Genomic DNA, 17662 nt, shown 5'->3' on the forward strand with positions numbered 1-17662 from the left:
GTATTTATATCTATATTATTTAGCTTCATGCTTGTACCCACATTTTAGGTTAAGCCAACAGTCACTTAACATAGCAACGAAATGATATAAATGGCGGGCTGTTATTAAATGTGCCTGCCTACTTAAAAACAAGCCTCGGAACATTTGTTGTTGCATGATATTTACCCGTTGAACTTTTGTTGCACACGCCAACAATATCTTTAAGTGATATATGTATGTGTGTGTGTGCGCGCCTAATGCAGTGGAAAGCATTTTATGCCACAAGATGTCATTCCCCTGGCTCATGCACACACACAAGAAGACAGCTTGGAAATTTTCGCTGTTGTTTGCTTCATATTTTTGAGGCATAAATAAATTTTCATTAATTTATGCGGCAGCGACGCTGCAAGCGGCCTCATCCCAACAAAGTGGCAGCATAAGTTTGCCAGGCGCTGCACAGCTCCAGAGAAAGCCAACAAAAGGAAGATGAACTGAAAGGCACTGGCAGGCAGCGCGATAGGGAGGGGGAGTGCGAGGTAAGGAGTATAATGAAGGCAGCCAAAAAGCGCAGCCAAACTTTATGGCTGCATTTTGCAGCAAGTCCTTGATGATGATGAATCCCGCCTGATATACTTGCCGCAAGTTTTGAATAGCTAATGAAGCGAGTATTGAACAACAATATTGCAACACGCTAAGTATGCAGCATGGTTAATCAGCGTATTTCGAATTGACCTAATTGAAATTAAATGCAGTGCATTTTTTTATGTCCCAAAAATGCATTCCGTATCAAGGTTTTAAATGCATAGTTCTTTTTGGGATCAATAATATCTGATGTAAAGAAGTTAAATCTGAAATGCACGAAATGCAGTTTCTTTGACAAGGTTTTCATTTCGGGGAAAAAAAAAAAGTTTGCCATGCCAAATATTTGAACTTTAAAGAAAGTTTCGGCCTTTTACCGGCTGGTATTTCACATTCATTTTGTTTCTGCAAGTGCACAAAATGGTTCGTTTTGCCTGGTGCAACGCGGCGTATGCGTAATATATTTGAAGCTTATTTCTCTGGGTGGTACGTAGGGAAAAATATATGCAAACAAACGGACAGAGCTCACACAGGCCCCGCAGCAGTGTAAACAAAATGTCCCTACTCACACGCACACACACACATAGAAAGAGAAAGGTAGCCTCGAACAGCTGACATGGATAGGCAAACACGGTTTGTGCTTGTGTGTGTGCGTGCATTTTATTTGCGTTTGCTCAAAGGCTTAGCGGCAATGGCATTTTTGATACTACTACAAAAACTAAAGCCAAACATTGGCAACAGCAAGAACAACATAAAGGTAGGCGTCGATGTTGAGTAGAGCTTGCTTTGGAGATACCCTGCGAAAAGCCAGAGGGTAACTATTAATCTATATATAAAGGCATATGTTTGTTTAAAATGATTGTTTCTTCCTTAAAGAGACTTATCTTAAAAAAAGTATTTTTAACGGAAAATTTCAAGTTTTTTTCTTAATTATAAAAAAGCATCGAAATACGAAGAAATCCAAGACAAAATAATTGCCAATTCAATATAAATAAATAGGTCAAGAAAAAGAATATATACGAACTCAGGTTTTGGCTTGTCAAATTAAAAAAAAAAAAACAAATGTTTCTAAAGGAATTTCGTATTCAATAAGAAAAAGCAAAGGCCACAAACTAAATACTTTTCATCTAATACATTTTCACAAATCCATAAAATGCTATTCTTGACAACTTATTCTTTGGTCCAGATTTAATGCTTGAATTGTACATTCTTTAATGGTATGTTAAATGTTTTTAATTAAAAAATTTAATTAAAATAAATCCGTTTATATATTCATTATACACATACTTCTGTTGGTAGCTGTATCGCTTACAGTCGCTGACTTCGCAGAGTCCATGCAAATGCACAAACAATTTGTTTTAAGAAGAGTTTCGTTGTTACACGTTCTACAAATTAGCTTGGCTTTTTACATACGAATACATGATAGCCCATAGGCACAGTGCTCTTAGTACATGGTATAAAAACCCACAGCGAGGTCAAATCTTAAAGCGCTTAGTGTCAGTGTTTGTTTGTTTGTTTATTTTGTTTTTTTTTTTTTTTTTGTGTGTGCTTGCCTAAGGGCGACCCGCTGTCATTTTATGGCTTTATCAAAACTAATAAACAATGCGACAGGTTCGAGGACGGTGACGACTTTAAGTGGCAGCTTTGCAGAGCATTTGCTGAGCGGCTTTTGTGCGTGCGGCATGTGGCAATTAGGCGCATTGTTAACAGTGACCATGCCACAGGCGGGTGTGCTGAATGGTCATCAGCTTGCAGCAGAGATAGTCGCAAGCAATTGGCAGATAGACCGATGCATTTATTTACTTAAAGCGTGTAAACAATTTATCATTGCAAATGTGCTGCATGCTGTTGTTGTTGCTGCTGCTGATACTCATGCATTTAAGCGCATAAACAAACGCGCGTGAAATATTCAATTAAAAGCTGTTAAATGATACAATTACAAAGCGAGAGCCCCAACAGAGTTCTTGCCACGCACAATGTGCAAATGAAGCAATGTCAACATTGGTCAACGGGTGGTCGCTGCAACACACGCACACACATTGTGTCTGTCGGTCTCTCGTGGGCGTGGCACACTTAATTGTGCCACAAAGTGAGTTATGCCTGCAATCGATGAGTCATTTATAAATAAACTGTATTTTTATTTTTATTTTATTTTATTTTTTTGTTTTTTGTCGGACTTTTGTTGATTGCTGTCCGTTGTTTGTCCGTCCGGAAGCTCACTCAAACAGATTGTGCGTAATGTACAACAATAAAGCGAACTGCGTTCGAAAGCGCATAAAAAGTTGGATTTTGTTGTCAGCCATGGCATAAACGGCTAACATGCATGTGACACGCACAAATTACCTTTAAAAAACCAAATTTATATTAAATAAAATTTATTTTTATCTGAGACACAAAACAAAAATATCAAATTATAAAGCTGAAATATATAAACCTTGACACGAATTTAATTTATTTTAATTTTCCAGCCTTGCAGCTCTCAAATCAAGTTTGAGCTCAGTCAGACTAGCACGAAGTGCGCATAATTGCATTTAAAAATTTATGAGCCTGACCGACTTTTGTTATCATATTTAAAATAATTGTGTATTTATTTAATTCAATTCAAAACTTGGAGCTGTGTCACTTTAAGTCAAGTTTAAAGTTGCATACAGCCTCATATGAAGCACTGCCAAAAGCTACTCAAAAAAGAGCAGCTCTTGCATGTATATATAAATATAAGTATATCTTTACATATATATTTAAAGGAACTGCAAAGAGTTCTAATTTGCAAGCGCTTTGATGGCAAAGCAAACTTTTTGCTAAAGCCCCAAAAAATTAAGAGCCCAAACGCAACGCAGTTCAACCAACTTTCCCAACCTTTTTTTGCTGCCTTGTTTTTTGTGGCACAAACTAAAATATACACATATTTAATTCCGTGTGGTTTTCATCACTTCTTATGCTCTTAAGTTTTCGAAGAAAAAAGGAAGAAAAAAAACAAAGTCACCTTTATTTGAAAATTTCGCAAAAGCTGTCAACTTGAGCGCCCATTCCTGGATAATACTTATGAGGCTTTGGCTCGCCAACATATAACCACATATGGGCATGTGTGTGTGTGTGTGTGTGTATGTGTGCATTACATATGTACACCTGCTGCGGTGACATTTTACTGCTTTTTCTTTGTTAATTTCATTTGAAGCATTTAAAATGTGCGACGTGGCTGACGCTGACAACTAAATATACTTATACACACACAAACACATACATGGGCTACCCACACCTCTTCAAGCAAAGTTCGTCAACGTATGTGTGTGTGGGAAAGTCTTTGGTAACTTTTTTAATGACTTCGCCTCAAAGCCCGCACCATAAAGGCATAGAAAACGAAAACTTTTCGCGTGCCAGAATATTTAACCACAAACGACGAGACGTCAAAATTAATTAGAAATAAAATTAGTTTTTAATGCCAAAGTGACTCTGTGTGCGTGTGTGTGCTGTAAAATATACTTTGACAAAAGGCAAAAGAAAAGCTTGGAGCAAAAAAGAAAATGCGTGCGTCAAAACTTTTGTAAAAGTTGCGCTTGTTGAAGCTGCGTTGAGTTCACAGGAAATGATTTAATTTCAACAAGTTTTTGCACACAAAAAGTGTTGCCTACTTTTTGGGTGACGTATTAAAAAATCAGTTTAATTCAGGGTTTTGAACCTAAACGATTTAAGCTCTAATTTAATATTTAACATGAATTTAGAAAGAAGAATTGATGAAATTAAATAATTTATTTAATCTAAAAAAGATATGTTGCTTTAAATAAGGCCAAAGTAAGGCGATTTCAAGAAATGCAATCGAAATTGATTGAAAACGTTTTCATTTAAAATTATTTAACCAATCAAAGTTCGACAAGCTGAAAAATCCATTTGACCCGCACCGACTTAATCTTGCGGCTTCGTCCAGAGCATTTGAAAGCAACAGTTAGCAACCAGTTGCATTGCTCGGCCATAAAAAGCAAATCGTTTTTAATGCGTTTATATTGTAAGCAAGCTCTGCCAGCAGCTGAGCCCAAAGCTCAAAAAGGCAAAACAACAATATGGCCAAGATAAACAGTTAAGCAGACACTGGCTGACAAGACTGAGCGACTGTTGTCACAGACACACAGTCAAACACACACACACACACACAGGCAACAAACTAACTCACACATAAATCACAAGCAAAATCCACAAAAGTGCACTTCAGTTGGCGTCGTTCTTGTTGTTATTGTTGGTTGCGAAGCCAAAGACGCTGATGACGTCGTGTTTTATGAACAGAATGATGGCAACTGAGGCAACAACTACAACTACAGCGAATGCAAATAAAAGAGGCGACCGCATCGAAAGAAGTGGAAATAAAAAAGAAAAAAGAACATTACAATGGGATGAGTTTGACAGTGCAATACCCTGTTCTTAGCAAGGTTGCTAGCGGGCCTTGACGCACGCCGATAAGAGTCAAAACCTAGAACATATTAGATGCATTTATAACAGCTGAGTAAATATATTAAAAAACTATTACGATGCATTTGTTTGTTTTGAACCAGTAAAAACTAATATGTCAGTACACAGCCCATATACACTTCTTTAGCTTGTGAACAGGGTATTGAAACACAGAACAAAGTCCTGCCAACTGAAGTTGCTGCCACTTTAGATGCAAGCTCTGCGATGAGCAAAAAAAAAACACAGGCAGCAGACAAAAATGAAGAGAAGTTCCTGTAGTGGCTGCCCGGGCAGAGGCAGCGTATTGAAAGGTGAACAACTTCAGCTGGCGGCTGGAAAACTACAGCAACAATTCACGCAGCCTACAGTTGGCTGTAGAGGCGGTGGGCGCCTGAGCTGCTTGAGTACTGCTGACACAAAAATCAACGCATGGAAAGTGGGACAAGTGTCAAAATCACTTAAGTGCGAATGCTACGCCAAATAGAAAGAAAGCGAAGCCAGCCAGGCGAACGGGCAGGCCGACAGACATCAAGACGAATAGATGGCAGGACATACCGACATACCGACAGGCGGACAGACGGACGCCACCACCTACAAGGATGACGCCGCTGACAAGCGCGCTGAAAGCAAGCTCAAATGAAAGACAAGCAGCTGAGGAAACGGATTTAAGTAGTGGCTCTGCCACTGAGAGAGAACAATAGCAAATTGCGCCAAGGGTTGTTCCAAAAGACGGCGGCGGACACGGGGGCTTATGAGTGCTGGGCGGGTGTGGCTCCCGCGTGTGTGTGTGTGTGTGTGTGTGCCGCTGCACCACACTAGCTGGTTTCATGCTACTTAGTTATAACTGCAATCCAGGCAGACCAAAGCACTAAATGAAACCCTTTTTGGCGCGGACAGGACGAAGTGTGGTTGCCCTTACGTAATAACATCAAGCAGAGCAAAGCAAACTAACAGTAAGAGAATAAATAATATATAATACAAAATAGAAGATATATATAATATAATAATATAAATAAAAATATAATATATTAAAATATAGACATCCAGAGTCAAAAAAGTTTAAAGATTTAACAAAAACGCATTTAATTAAATTAATACAAGAACAAGTTTGAATCGTACAATTTTATGAATAAGAAATCCTTAAAACTACATTTTTGATTTGACAGATTCAGGTATATTTTGTTTTATAACTTTTGCACTTAACTTTAATTTGATTATAAGCTCTTGGATATTTTGTTGATGGTGCCTGAAAAAGTGATAAATGTGACAACTCTTCTTGTTATAGGGCATTTAATAAGTAAAATAATTTATGATACACAGTACAATAAAATGCCAGCCACATAGTCGAGAGTTTTTTATTTTTACTTTAGCCATGTAATTACGAGCGCATTCTTTTCACAGTCATTAAAAATGACAAATTCCGGGCACAACAGCAAACTAGGACGCTCAACACGGTCAGACAGGGACAAGGACAGTGAGAGTGAGAGGGACAGCAACATGGCCCAGTGCGAAAGAGAAGGAAGCGCAGCGAAGTGAAATATGCTTTCGTGCAGTTCACGCGCTTAATCGCATTCATAAAACTCAGTTTTACGACTTTTCAAGCATAACAAAAAACAAAAAAAAAAAACCCTCAAAAAAGAAAAAGGTTTTTAATGCGTAACTTTTGGTCGGTCGCACCCGTGAGGTCGGGGCGGGGTCCTCACGGCTGGGCGTTGCCAGCAAAAAGGGTTACGCATCCAGACGATTTAATGTGCAAAAGATTTCATAAGGCGAAATTAATGTGTGTGGGCGTGACTACAAAATGGAAGCCATCGTAAGGCGTACGCCATACACAGTTGGACTTCCGGCTTTTGCTTCCATTTCCACCTGCACTTCCCTTTGTAATTGCCAGTGACAGGCGCGTTCTGCCAAATGAAAGCGTTAATGAAATAACAAAGTGTGATTATTGCCCCACAGGTGCGCAACTAAATCCAGCGAGCGAAGGGAATGCGTGATTGGCCTTCAATTAAAGCACTTGTTAGTGTCCTTCAGGGTTAAAACTGTGCGAAAATTTGTTAATGAATATAATATTTAAGAATTCGTTGGGAGATTCAATAGAAGAGGGTGGGTAAGTTTTAGGTAATAGTTCGATTTAATCAATTTCAGATGAGGCTGTGATCAACTTGAAGGGCGGCCTGTAAACTGGAAATTAACAAATATTAAAATTACGTGGCGTATTAATACTCCCTTGCATGTGTACTTGAATATATTTAAATATTTACAAATTGTTCAAGAGTGAAAAAAAAACAACATAACTTAGACAAACAAGGTCGAATTCCCGTGCATTTAGAACCTTATTTATTTCACTTGGCCAACCTCAAGTAAATTCTTCTATAGTCAATATTTCTCTAGCGTAATTGGCTTTCACTTTGTATTCTTACATTATTTGGTATTTCAACCAGTTGCACATACATTTTTAGCAATTTTATAGTAACAGCCAAAGCCTTGAGTCTTTGTGTTCGGCCTTAAAAATAGAACCTAAAACCAAAACCAAAACCAAATTTAACTGGCAGCTGGACATAAATATTTGCCAAATGCAGCTGCAAAGGCAGAAATTTATGAAATTTTTTAACCAAAAATTGTGCACAAAAATCAATATGATCAATAGTGGGCTTGCAGGCAATTAGACAGACTTGAGCCATAGGCCTGGACCGGACCCGAACAATGCCCACAGCAGGTGGCACAGCAAAGGGCAAAAAAGCAAAAAGGCAGAAAACCAGCTGCCAAAGTTGGCCAAGCTAACACTAAGCGAACCTGGCCCATTGTTTCCACTTTTGCATAGCACAATGCACGCGCACTTCAAGCTTGTTTAGCTGACTAAACACACACACACACACACGTGCACATTTGTGCTAGGGAAAACTCAGGCCATATTGCGATATGAGATATGAATAAACATCTTGTTCTTTGAGCTGCGTGCATTTCCATTAACTTTCTGTACTCAACGAAGCGTATGAATATGTCGAAATGCACTCACGAAAATATGCACCATACTAGACTTGTTTTTGGCTAGGTAACTTAAGCACAGCTTTCTGTTTGCCGTAGACAAAAACATGGCGTGTTCTGTAAAAGAAATTCAACAAGTTTTTATTTATATATAAGCTTTGGAATTCTAGACGCAGCCAAAATATTTGTTTGCCTCTTAATGAAAAATGTTATGTGTGTTAAATCAATTGAGTTTTGATTTGAGTTAAGTAAAGTAAATTATTTCCCTTTTTCATTTGCATATGTAACATACTTTGTAGACCTTAAAATGAATTTCTTTTATATTCATCTTTAAATAAACATAAAAATATTCAAGCACATGAAGAAAGCAAAGCTTGTGAATCTTTAAGGAATGGAGCTTTGCTTTGATTACTTAATTGAAGCATTTTTGGCAACGTATAGAAAGGTTTTTTATTTATACATTTCCCAAGAAAACCTTTAGCCTTACATAAAGAATTATATTATATAAGGGGTTGAACAAAATTTGTCAGAAATTTATATTTAGAACATGGTCAACACACATGGCTCTGCTCAAGGATAACACATGGCTGTGCATTGGCTATGCTCTTGTATTGTTTCGGAATGCCACTTGAAAAGAGAAGAATACAAAAATCATATTTCAAAGACTGAACAGCGTAAATGAAATTGCAAAGACGAAAGTTTTACGACAGTTTGACAAGAGCAACAGCTACAAAATGGCTGTTGCAGCTGCTGCTGCTTGTTGAACTCGCATCACATCGCATCGCATCGCATCTCATTTCATTTGCACTTGAGCTCTTTGTTTCTCCATTGAGATTTGCGCTCGAGCAGAGCTGGATACAGCTTCAACTTGATTGAAAGTAAATGTTGGCGAAATCGAAGCCAGGGCGCCGCCAACTGCAACTGAGGCAACCAATACGGACATAGCCAATGGGAGTTGCAGAGTTGCGGACGTGTGCCAACTATTCGCACTGGCTGCCTGACAACGTTGCGTATGTGCAATATTTCAAACGGCATTAGAAACTCATGTCAAAATGGCAGCCTGTTTAAAAATGGCGCTCGTTAAAAGCGCAACAGCAGCGACAGCAACAGACAACAACATCAAGAGTGCCTCACAGTAATCGGAGTCGTGTGTGTATGTCTGTTTGTACCCTTCAAATGCGCGCTGAAGAGGGTATATTGTACTTAGACATTTATTGACATCATTTTGTGTGAAGTCCAATATATTTTGTGTGAATATTTTTGTTAAGTTTCTTAACTGATCGATAAATAAAATCCTAATGATACCTGAATTAAACTGATCGACAAATAAAATCGTAAACATATCTGAATTTAATTCTATAAGAGATGGTTGACTACAGGGTATCTGTAGCTCATTCTCTCTCGACTTTAGCAGTCTTACATATTTTTTGCCTTTTCTATGGTTGGATGTTGGCAAATTAATGACAACATGGCGCAGGCATTTTCATGTCATCGCGCCATTTCCGCGATTTTAATTCTGTGCCAGGATAAGCAGCTCACAATTTTGTATTGTTGAAGAAACTACTTCAAAGTTACTCAGAAAAATTGTATATGCAGAAGGCTTTTGTTGATATTTAGCTACAAAAAACTAACTTTTATTTGATAAATATGAGTTCAAAAGTTCTCATTGGATAACAAATAATGTTATTTTTAATTTTAAGAAAACTATTGGGAAATTGTTTTTGCATATATATTATAAAATTTTTCTCAATTTCCTTTAAGCCCAGAACAAAATGAAACTAACCTGATTCGTTCCCATTTAAAACTAAAACCTTTTTAACAAAATTCATCACGTTTTTTACCTTTTAATGCAGAGCGCACATTTTGTGGAATATAACCTAAAATCTTACATTATTAATCAATTTCGTCAGCCAAAATATATTTACAAGGCTGCTTTAAAATGTTGGCGTAAGTTGGTGAGTTTTCTTTTGTTTTGGCCCGATTGTTGCTGTCATTTTGTTATTTATTGAAAGCAGAGGGGAAAAAGTTTTGCTGTTAACCGGCAAGCGGAATCTCAACGGTGCGTCTAAACCCTTTGCGTGTGGCAAGTTTTACGGCTGTTAACGCGGCAACTTTATCAACTGGAGGCACGTGCGGCAACTGCCTCAGCCCCAGAGCATTATGCGCCACACGCTTTACTCAGAATGGCAACCGTTGACATTGATTTGGGTTGCGGCACCGATGCGGGGCCCCTCAAGAGAAAGTAACCCATTTATTTACTTGAACTTTTGCGCGCTACTCGGTGCTCATTTATATATTTTTGGGCGAGCAGCTTTTGGGGTCGCTACTTCAAATTGTTATACGGAAATGTGGCACAAGCGGCGCGGCTGCTGCAGCTGTGCGGCATGTCAAACGCTTGCAACGACAGCGTAGGCTGCTCTGCGCTTAATAAGCAGCTCTTACAACGTTGCGCAGTCAGTTTGTCACTCATTTTGCTTCATCATGCAGTAAGTGTGTCAATGTAGCTGTCAAGCCTCCCAACACACACACACACACACACTCGGAGACTACAAAGCCCATCGCGCCCACGCCCACTAAACAGCCCACGTCCCTCCCCTTAGGTTGACAAGCCTTGCTGCTCGTCTATTTGTACTGCTGCTTAGTGCAAAACTTGTCATTTGCAATTTCAGCAAATTTTTTTTTAATACCCTATCAGAAAACATTATAAATTTTACATTTGTGTTTGACATGGAAAAAAGTCTCGAGAAGCCTGACAAAATATATTTGGGTTACTTTTGAATCTATCCTCTTGGTAAATCTGCGCCCATGGGAGCTATCAGCTATTTTCTGTAGCTCATCAAAATTGAAATGCCATGTTAAGAATTAGCATTTTATTTTACATAAGCAGTTTACCAAGATACTTATTACTATATCGTACAGCTTCCATTGGAGTAAGAGTACCCAAACTTCGGCTTTGCAAAGCTGGTTATGTTATCTTCTAACATTTGTATTTTTTAACGCCGCCTGCTGGCAACTCGCGCACATTTTGCATGCAAATTTTCTACACTGCCCCACTTCTCTTGCCCTTCCTTTCACTGCTTAGCTTTGCTGAGGTTATGTGTAAACTAAGTGCTTGTAAATGTTATTACGCTGCACCTCGGCATTTAATGCAGAGGTCCTTTTTTATCAAGGCAAATTTTTCATTTCATGTTAAAGGCTAGACTTTTTAAATTATCAGCAAAAGTTTCGCGGCGCAGCTGCAAAAACCCCGCCTAAATAAACAAATTAATTTGCGGCCGTCGTCATTTTTTTTATGCACTCTTGTCTCCAATTTTTTTTTCTTTGCGGCCATTAAAAAGGATTATGTGCTTGAGATATTGTGTGGCTCTTTTATTTTTACGTTTGCTGCAAGTGTTGTCCTTTCTTCTTTATTTAATTAAAAATGTATGTGCTTTAAACTTGATTTCCTTTTTATTTTGGGCAAATGTATTATGCATGCGAATATTTAATTTGATGGAGCGTTTCAACTGTGATTTTTAATAAAATGCAAGCGTCATTTGTTAGGTAATAAAAACTTTACAATGCCATCTGAAAAGTATAAAAAAAAAAATCAACAAATATAAAATGCGGCACTAAAAAAACACAAATGAAAAGGTAGAAGCCAGCGGGCAGAATAAAGCAACAGAAACAAGAGCTGCCGAAAGCGCAACAAAAGTCTAAAAAATTACTTATTTTAGATTTTCTTAAACAGCACATTTTGTACAGATTTAAATAAAAAAAAATTAAATTCAATAATTTATTTTGTAAGCCCCTACAGAGTAAACAACTATTATTTACAAAAATCCATTTAATGCACATGAGGCAAACAGGCAAAAAATGTTAACAATCGATGACCTATTTTGAAATGTTTTAAATATTTTTTTACCCTTGTTTATATGATACTTTAAAGCTCCCATCGGCGGCAATTGGAAAAAAAGGGCTTTAATATTTGATGAGCTGCTGTGCCCCGCCATGCCGGCGCCAGGCACGTGTTCGTACTTGCCAGGCAACGTTTTCAATTAAATTTTCACAATTTTCCGTTTGCCGAGGCCGCCTACTCAAGAGAAATGGCTTATGCGATAAATATCATGACAAATACTTCCGCGCACAGCTTTGGCTACTTTCTTTGCCTCCTTTTTTTTTATGTCGCGCCTACTTAAGCAGCAGCAGAAAGAGGGGCATTCGGGGGTGGACGCACGACTTCCGCTGGGCACATGGAAATGTTATTGTTGCTGCCAAGCTGACGCCTGCTTGTTGTTGTTGTTATTTCAATTGCTGTTGATGTTGTTGTTGTTATTGTTAATGTTAGCAATTAACACGTTTTCAACACTTGCCGCCAACAAGACACACGAACGAAAGTTGCCTGACTATGCCTACTGCCGCCAACGGCTGGCAACTGGTCACAATGGCATCGCCTGCAGCTTGTGGCATGCCTCGGCTGCCACTCGACGCTGGACGCGTAAATTGCACGCACACTCCAAGCGATGGAAAACAAGGAGCAGCAGACAGCAGACAGCAGGCAGCAGGCAGCATGCAGCACACGACAGACAGACTAACAGTAACGGAAAAGGCGCATTGTCTGTCGCGCTGAAAAGCATGCAACAATAAACGTAGCATGTTGCACAGTGACACGCAGCTGTTGCTGCTTACAATTAACATTTTCAATCTAAAAATTTTTCTTTAAGCTCTTAAAATTTATTGAAGACCTGTTTTTAAACAAGATATATTTTTAAAAATTATTATTATTCCCTTTCAACATGTAAACTTTTTGTTTTATCCATCTATCATAACATATTTCTATAAGAGAACTTTTTTCTTTTAACACAAATTTAACTTTTCTTTTAATGTATTTATTCCTATACATACATACCTAAATACCAAATTGAATAGAAATTTGTATGATAGTAAGCGACATTCAATAAGAGAAAAAATATATGTAAAGCAAATAAATGATAATAATTTCAAGTAAACAAAACGCAGTTTTTATCACTGTGCAGATCTAGTCAACCCTTGCAGCTTGAAAACCTCAAGTCAGGCGGACCCTTAAAAGAATATGCCAAAAAGGAGCACACTTGTTCGTATGACTAACAATCATTACTAACAGCAATGTTTTGGCTGCATCTTGAACCACTGTGCAGCGTTGAAGTTTGTTGAAGTCCTTCTTGCGCGCCTGTTTGACTTTGTCATTAGCAAATGCACTTGAGGCAGTGCAGCGAAAACGAAGCCAAGTGAAATACTTCAGGGATTTATGCATCCCTGTCGTTGTTGCCTGTTGTCGCATTGTCCTGCCACTTCCGCTTCATGCGGCCTCTCATTAAAGTTTGAGGCAAGCAGCCGCATTGTTACATTGTTCGCAATAACGGCTGCCAAAAGGGGCAACTTGAGGCGTGAACAAGGCAACCGAAACTTATTTACAATTAAACTGTTGCCTACTTTGAATATTGAATAAATATGCTAAGCTCGAGCAGCAGCTGGCGGCACAGCACCGAGAGCACTTCCTGTCGACACTTTGCGCCTGCAGAGCCGCCCGCCCTCTCCCGCTGCCGCTGCCGCTGCCTAGTGGCAGTCCACAGCTGGGCAAATGCAATTGCACAATTTCCAATTGTGCGCAAAATGTTGGCCAAAATGCTGCATAAATTGTTTTGGCAACAAGTCAAAGCAGCCGGATCGGCAGTCGAAGCTGGCGATGCCAAGCCGGAAGCAGCTCAAAGGAAGCTGCCTACCAAGGCGCAGCTGGAGCCAATTCGAGCCGGGTTGACAATGGCCTATCGCAAAATTGTGGCTAACGAAATAATGGAATCAGTCGTATATTCTTTCTTTAATCGGTATACTGTTAAAGTTAAAAGGGGTAGTTTAGAGCTGGGCCTAAGGTAACTTCTAGTCTGTTTTTAAATACTAAGCTAAACTTTTTGCTTTCTACTCTCTTTAAAAACTTGCTGCCATTGTTGTCGCCATTAACAAAACTTCCAAATAATTTTACTGAGCTTCAGTTGCCCATGCCATTTGCCAGGTGGTCGGCCGTAGTCCTGCAGCCTTGGCCTCTGGCATGGGGCACTTGGGGGGCAGCTATGTAACAGGTTGCAAAGGAGATTAGGCAGTCAGAAGTGTAACAGCTGCTGCTAGAGCTGCCTTCGCATTTTTTTATCCTTTCGGGCAGGGGTCATACTCCCAACTCAAACACTGCCCTGTTGAGGCCTTCATTTGTAAGCTATGTCAGTCAGGCGAGCGAACGAACAAGCGGACGGACGAGCTTAAGCCCTCGACCTGGCGCACACAACACTTGAGCTGTAGCAAAAAGGTGCGCCACGCCCCAGTTGGGGCGGACAGGAGAGTCGCATTCAATAGGCGCTTTTGTACTTTGCAAAAAAGCAAATATTTATATTTCAGCTTGAATGCCTGAACGATTGAACTGAGAGCGAAATTTGAACTGTAGCAAATCACACGCGTTTGATTGATTGATGAATCGGCAGAAAGGTTACCCGCCCCTTCTCCCTAGACATTTAATATTTATACAAAAAACACAGAAAGAAAAAGGGAAAATATCAAAAAGCAAGCAAAAGCTGTGCGCACAAAGGCTGATCCCTCATTGTTACAGCTTCACAGTTGCCATTAATATGCATTGTCGATAAGGAGAATAAAGACGTACCCACCATTTACATAGCCAACCATTTAGCTGTACCTCTATCTGTCGGGTGCTGTACGAAATCAAACAAACGCAATAAATCAACGCAAACGAAATGAATTTTGATTGTCATTGATTTATGTGCATTGCAGTTGATGGCAACTAACTTGGCTGAAGACACGCCCACAGCACACGCAATAAACCAATAGATAATCATGACAAGAGAGATTGTATGCCCTGTACGATTTGAAAGTGCCTAAATTGGGTATGCTCAAGTTGAGACAACATATAATATAATTGGATTTTCTAATTTTCTTAGCAAGCACCTCGTTTAGCACAGCTTGTAAGACTCATGTAGATTCTGGTACACTCAACCAATCCAATATATTTTGTACAGCTTGAATAGAGAAGAGTGTGCAGCTTGCGGTGTGTGTATACGTTTCTATATAAGTACTAAAGGATTTATATAATACCCTCTACTAGCAAGAAGCCTCATCTGGAAGACAGCAACAAAAAAAAAACTGAAAACAATTGCACGCATTTTACAAATCTCTTTCAACATACTTTCTACGATTAAAACGTTTATTATTACAAATTTATTTAGTCTTTGAATTTTTAAGGGCCTCCTGTACATGATTTCTGGCTAATTCTAAATTTAAAATTCATTAAAATTGTTGCGCGTCAAATTCGCGAAATAATTTATAAAGAAATATTTCAAAGCGGGAATTCGACTGAAGGCAAGAAAGTTGTTATTGTAATTCCAGGAGCGTATTTCAAAGACAAAGTCTTCGTGCGCTCCTTTGGCTATTTACCCAAAACACAGAGAAACCTTTTAAATATAGTAATAATTCATTAAATTGCATTCCACTCGCGGAACGCGGTCAAAAGAGTAGAAAAACATGTTGCTCGCTTTTAGGCGCGGGCGTAATTTTGCATGTTGTGAGTGTTCCATGGAAAATGCTCCTTATTACCACACTCTCGTTGGCCGCCCGCTAATTGTTAAAACTTGCAATAACAATAAAACAAATGCTAAAGCCAAATGTCTGCGGCGTTCAGTCAGTGCGCCAGCCAGTCAGTCAATGTGTCAGTGCGTCAGTTTGTCAAGTGAAAATTAATTTTGAAATGCTGTCGGGCTGTCATCAGCTCTGCTGCTGTTGTCGCTGTAGTTGTAGTTGTTGTAGTTGCTCATTGCTATACGTGACCCAGCAAAATTAATGCTGATGGGCTGGCTTGGTATATGGGGGGGCGTGGCTGTATAAATTATAAGCCTTGAACTTTTGACAAGCGTCAAGGCAGCGCCGAAAAACAAGTGCTTGAGCCTATTTGGCAGCTCTGATAATCACACGGCGTATGAGTGATATTTATTTAATGCTGAGATATACACACATACACACATGTACATGAGTGTGGGTGTGTGTCTGTGTGTGTGTGTCTGTGTGTGTGTGTCTGTGTGTGTGTGTCTGTGTGTGTGTGTCTGTGTGTGTGTGTTTGTGTAGTAAGTAGTTATGCAAATGTTAAGCACACAGCCGCCTTTTGACCTGAAAAAGTCAATACGAAAAACTCTGCACATGGCCGCAGCAGAACATCCAAACACATCCACCCACACACACTCACACCCACTCACACACGCAAACAGTCGAATATAGATGCAAATACAACAAACAACAACAACGCATCGCTGAGCACTCGTCTTACTCGTTTGCTGTCTGGAACATTGGCCAACAGCTGAGGCAGCCACAGGCGACAAAAGTTTTACTTTTGTAATCTTTCCAATTGAGAAATGAAAAGATTTTGCATATAAATATATCTAGCTGCGGGAACCAATCGCTAGCTTTTTGTGTTTGCCAAACTAAATATGCAAATTTTATGAAACAAATCAATTCTATAAAATCATGAACAAATTTGCTTTTAGCTGGGTTAAGGCCTAAATCGCATAATAAAATGGGAAAATGCGTCTTTACATCTTTAAATGGATCAGAAGATTACGTTTAAGGATTAGCTTGGTGCAGACGATTTTGATTGAATTAATCATGAGTCTTTAGTTGGAATAGTTCATAATAGTTTTGATCAAGAGCTTTGATTAAGATAAAACAGTTGAATCAGCTGAAAGATAATCGAATCAATCATAACTAAAAATCAGCAAAATTGCTACATTTGACATATTCTTTTGTTTTTTCTCTATGAACAGAACCTTATTATACAAATATATATAGTCAAATTTAAAATACCAATACTTAAAAACAAAGCTGATAAAAGTATTATTAAAATTATTTATTAATTTACCTTAATTCAATATTTGTCCCGTCCCGAACCCGTCACATTTGCCGGCTGTCGTCTGGTCTCCCTGACTACTGGATCCCCTACCAAGACGAAACGCAAAGAAAATCGAATTGCGAAAGTGTAAACTTAATTAAGAGCATTGCGAGGAGAGTTGATTTTGTTTGATTTACGCGCCAGCAGCCCTCTTCACTGTAATTATATAGCCTTCGCCTACTGCATACCATATATAAATCTATATATATACGTACAGATGGAGGTCAAAGGCAATGCGTAGGCGGCCCAGGGCCAGACGTCAAGCGGTGGCCAGCTGTCGCTGATTACCCAAAAGAGGAAAAAAAAAATGGTAAGGACGCAATCCCTGGCATTTCATGGCTCATTAGGCATGCACATACGTTTGCACCCGCGTCAAGAGCACAAAACCCAATACGCTGGGTCGCTAATACAACACTGCCCCAGAGCCCATACCCCAACCCTATTTGCAGCACCCCACCTCTGGTGCTTCCCGCTGGCAGCAAATTCAATTTTCTACGACGCCGATTTGGTTTCCGCACGTCTTAAGCTATCGTCGCCACCTTCTGCAGCGCTGCCATGAATATAGTTATAGCCCAGCCAAGTTCAGGTCCTTCTCGCTCGCTCTCTCTAGCTCTCTCTTTCTCTCTCGGTGTGTAAGGCACTCGATACCGATTTGCGCTGCAAAATAAATGATAAGAATCTGTGTGCGCGCTTGCTCATGAATTACAAATCGCATAAAGGATTTGCCAC

This window comes from Drosophila virilis, chromosome 4, assembly GCF_030788295.1.
Source record: "Drosophila virilis strain 15010-1051.87 chromosome 4, Dvir_AGI_RSII-ME, whole genome shotgun sequence".
NCBI lineage: Eukaryota > Metazoa > Arthropoda > Insecta > Diptera > Drosophilidae > Drosophila > Drosophila virilis.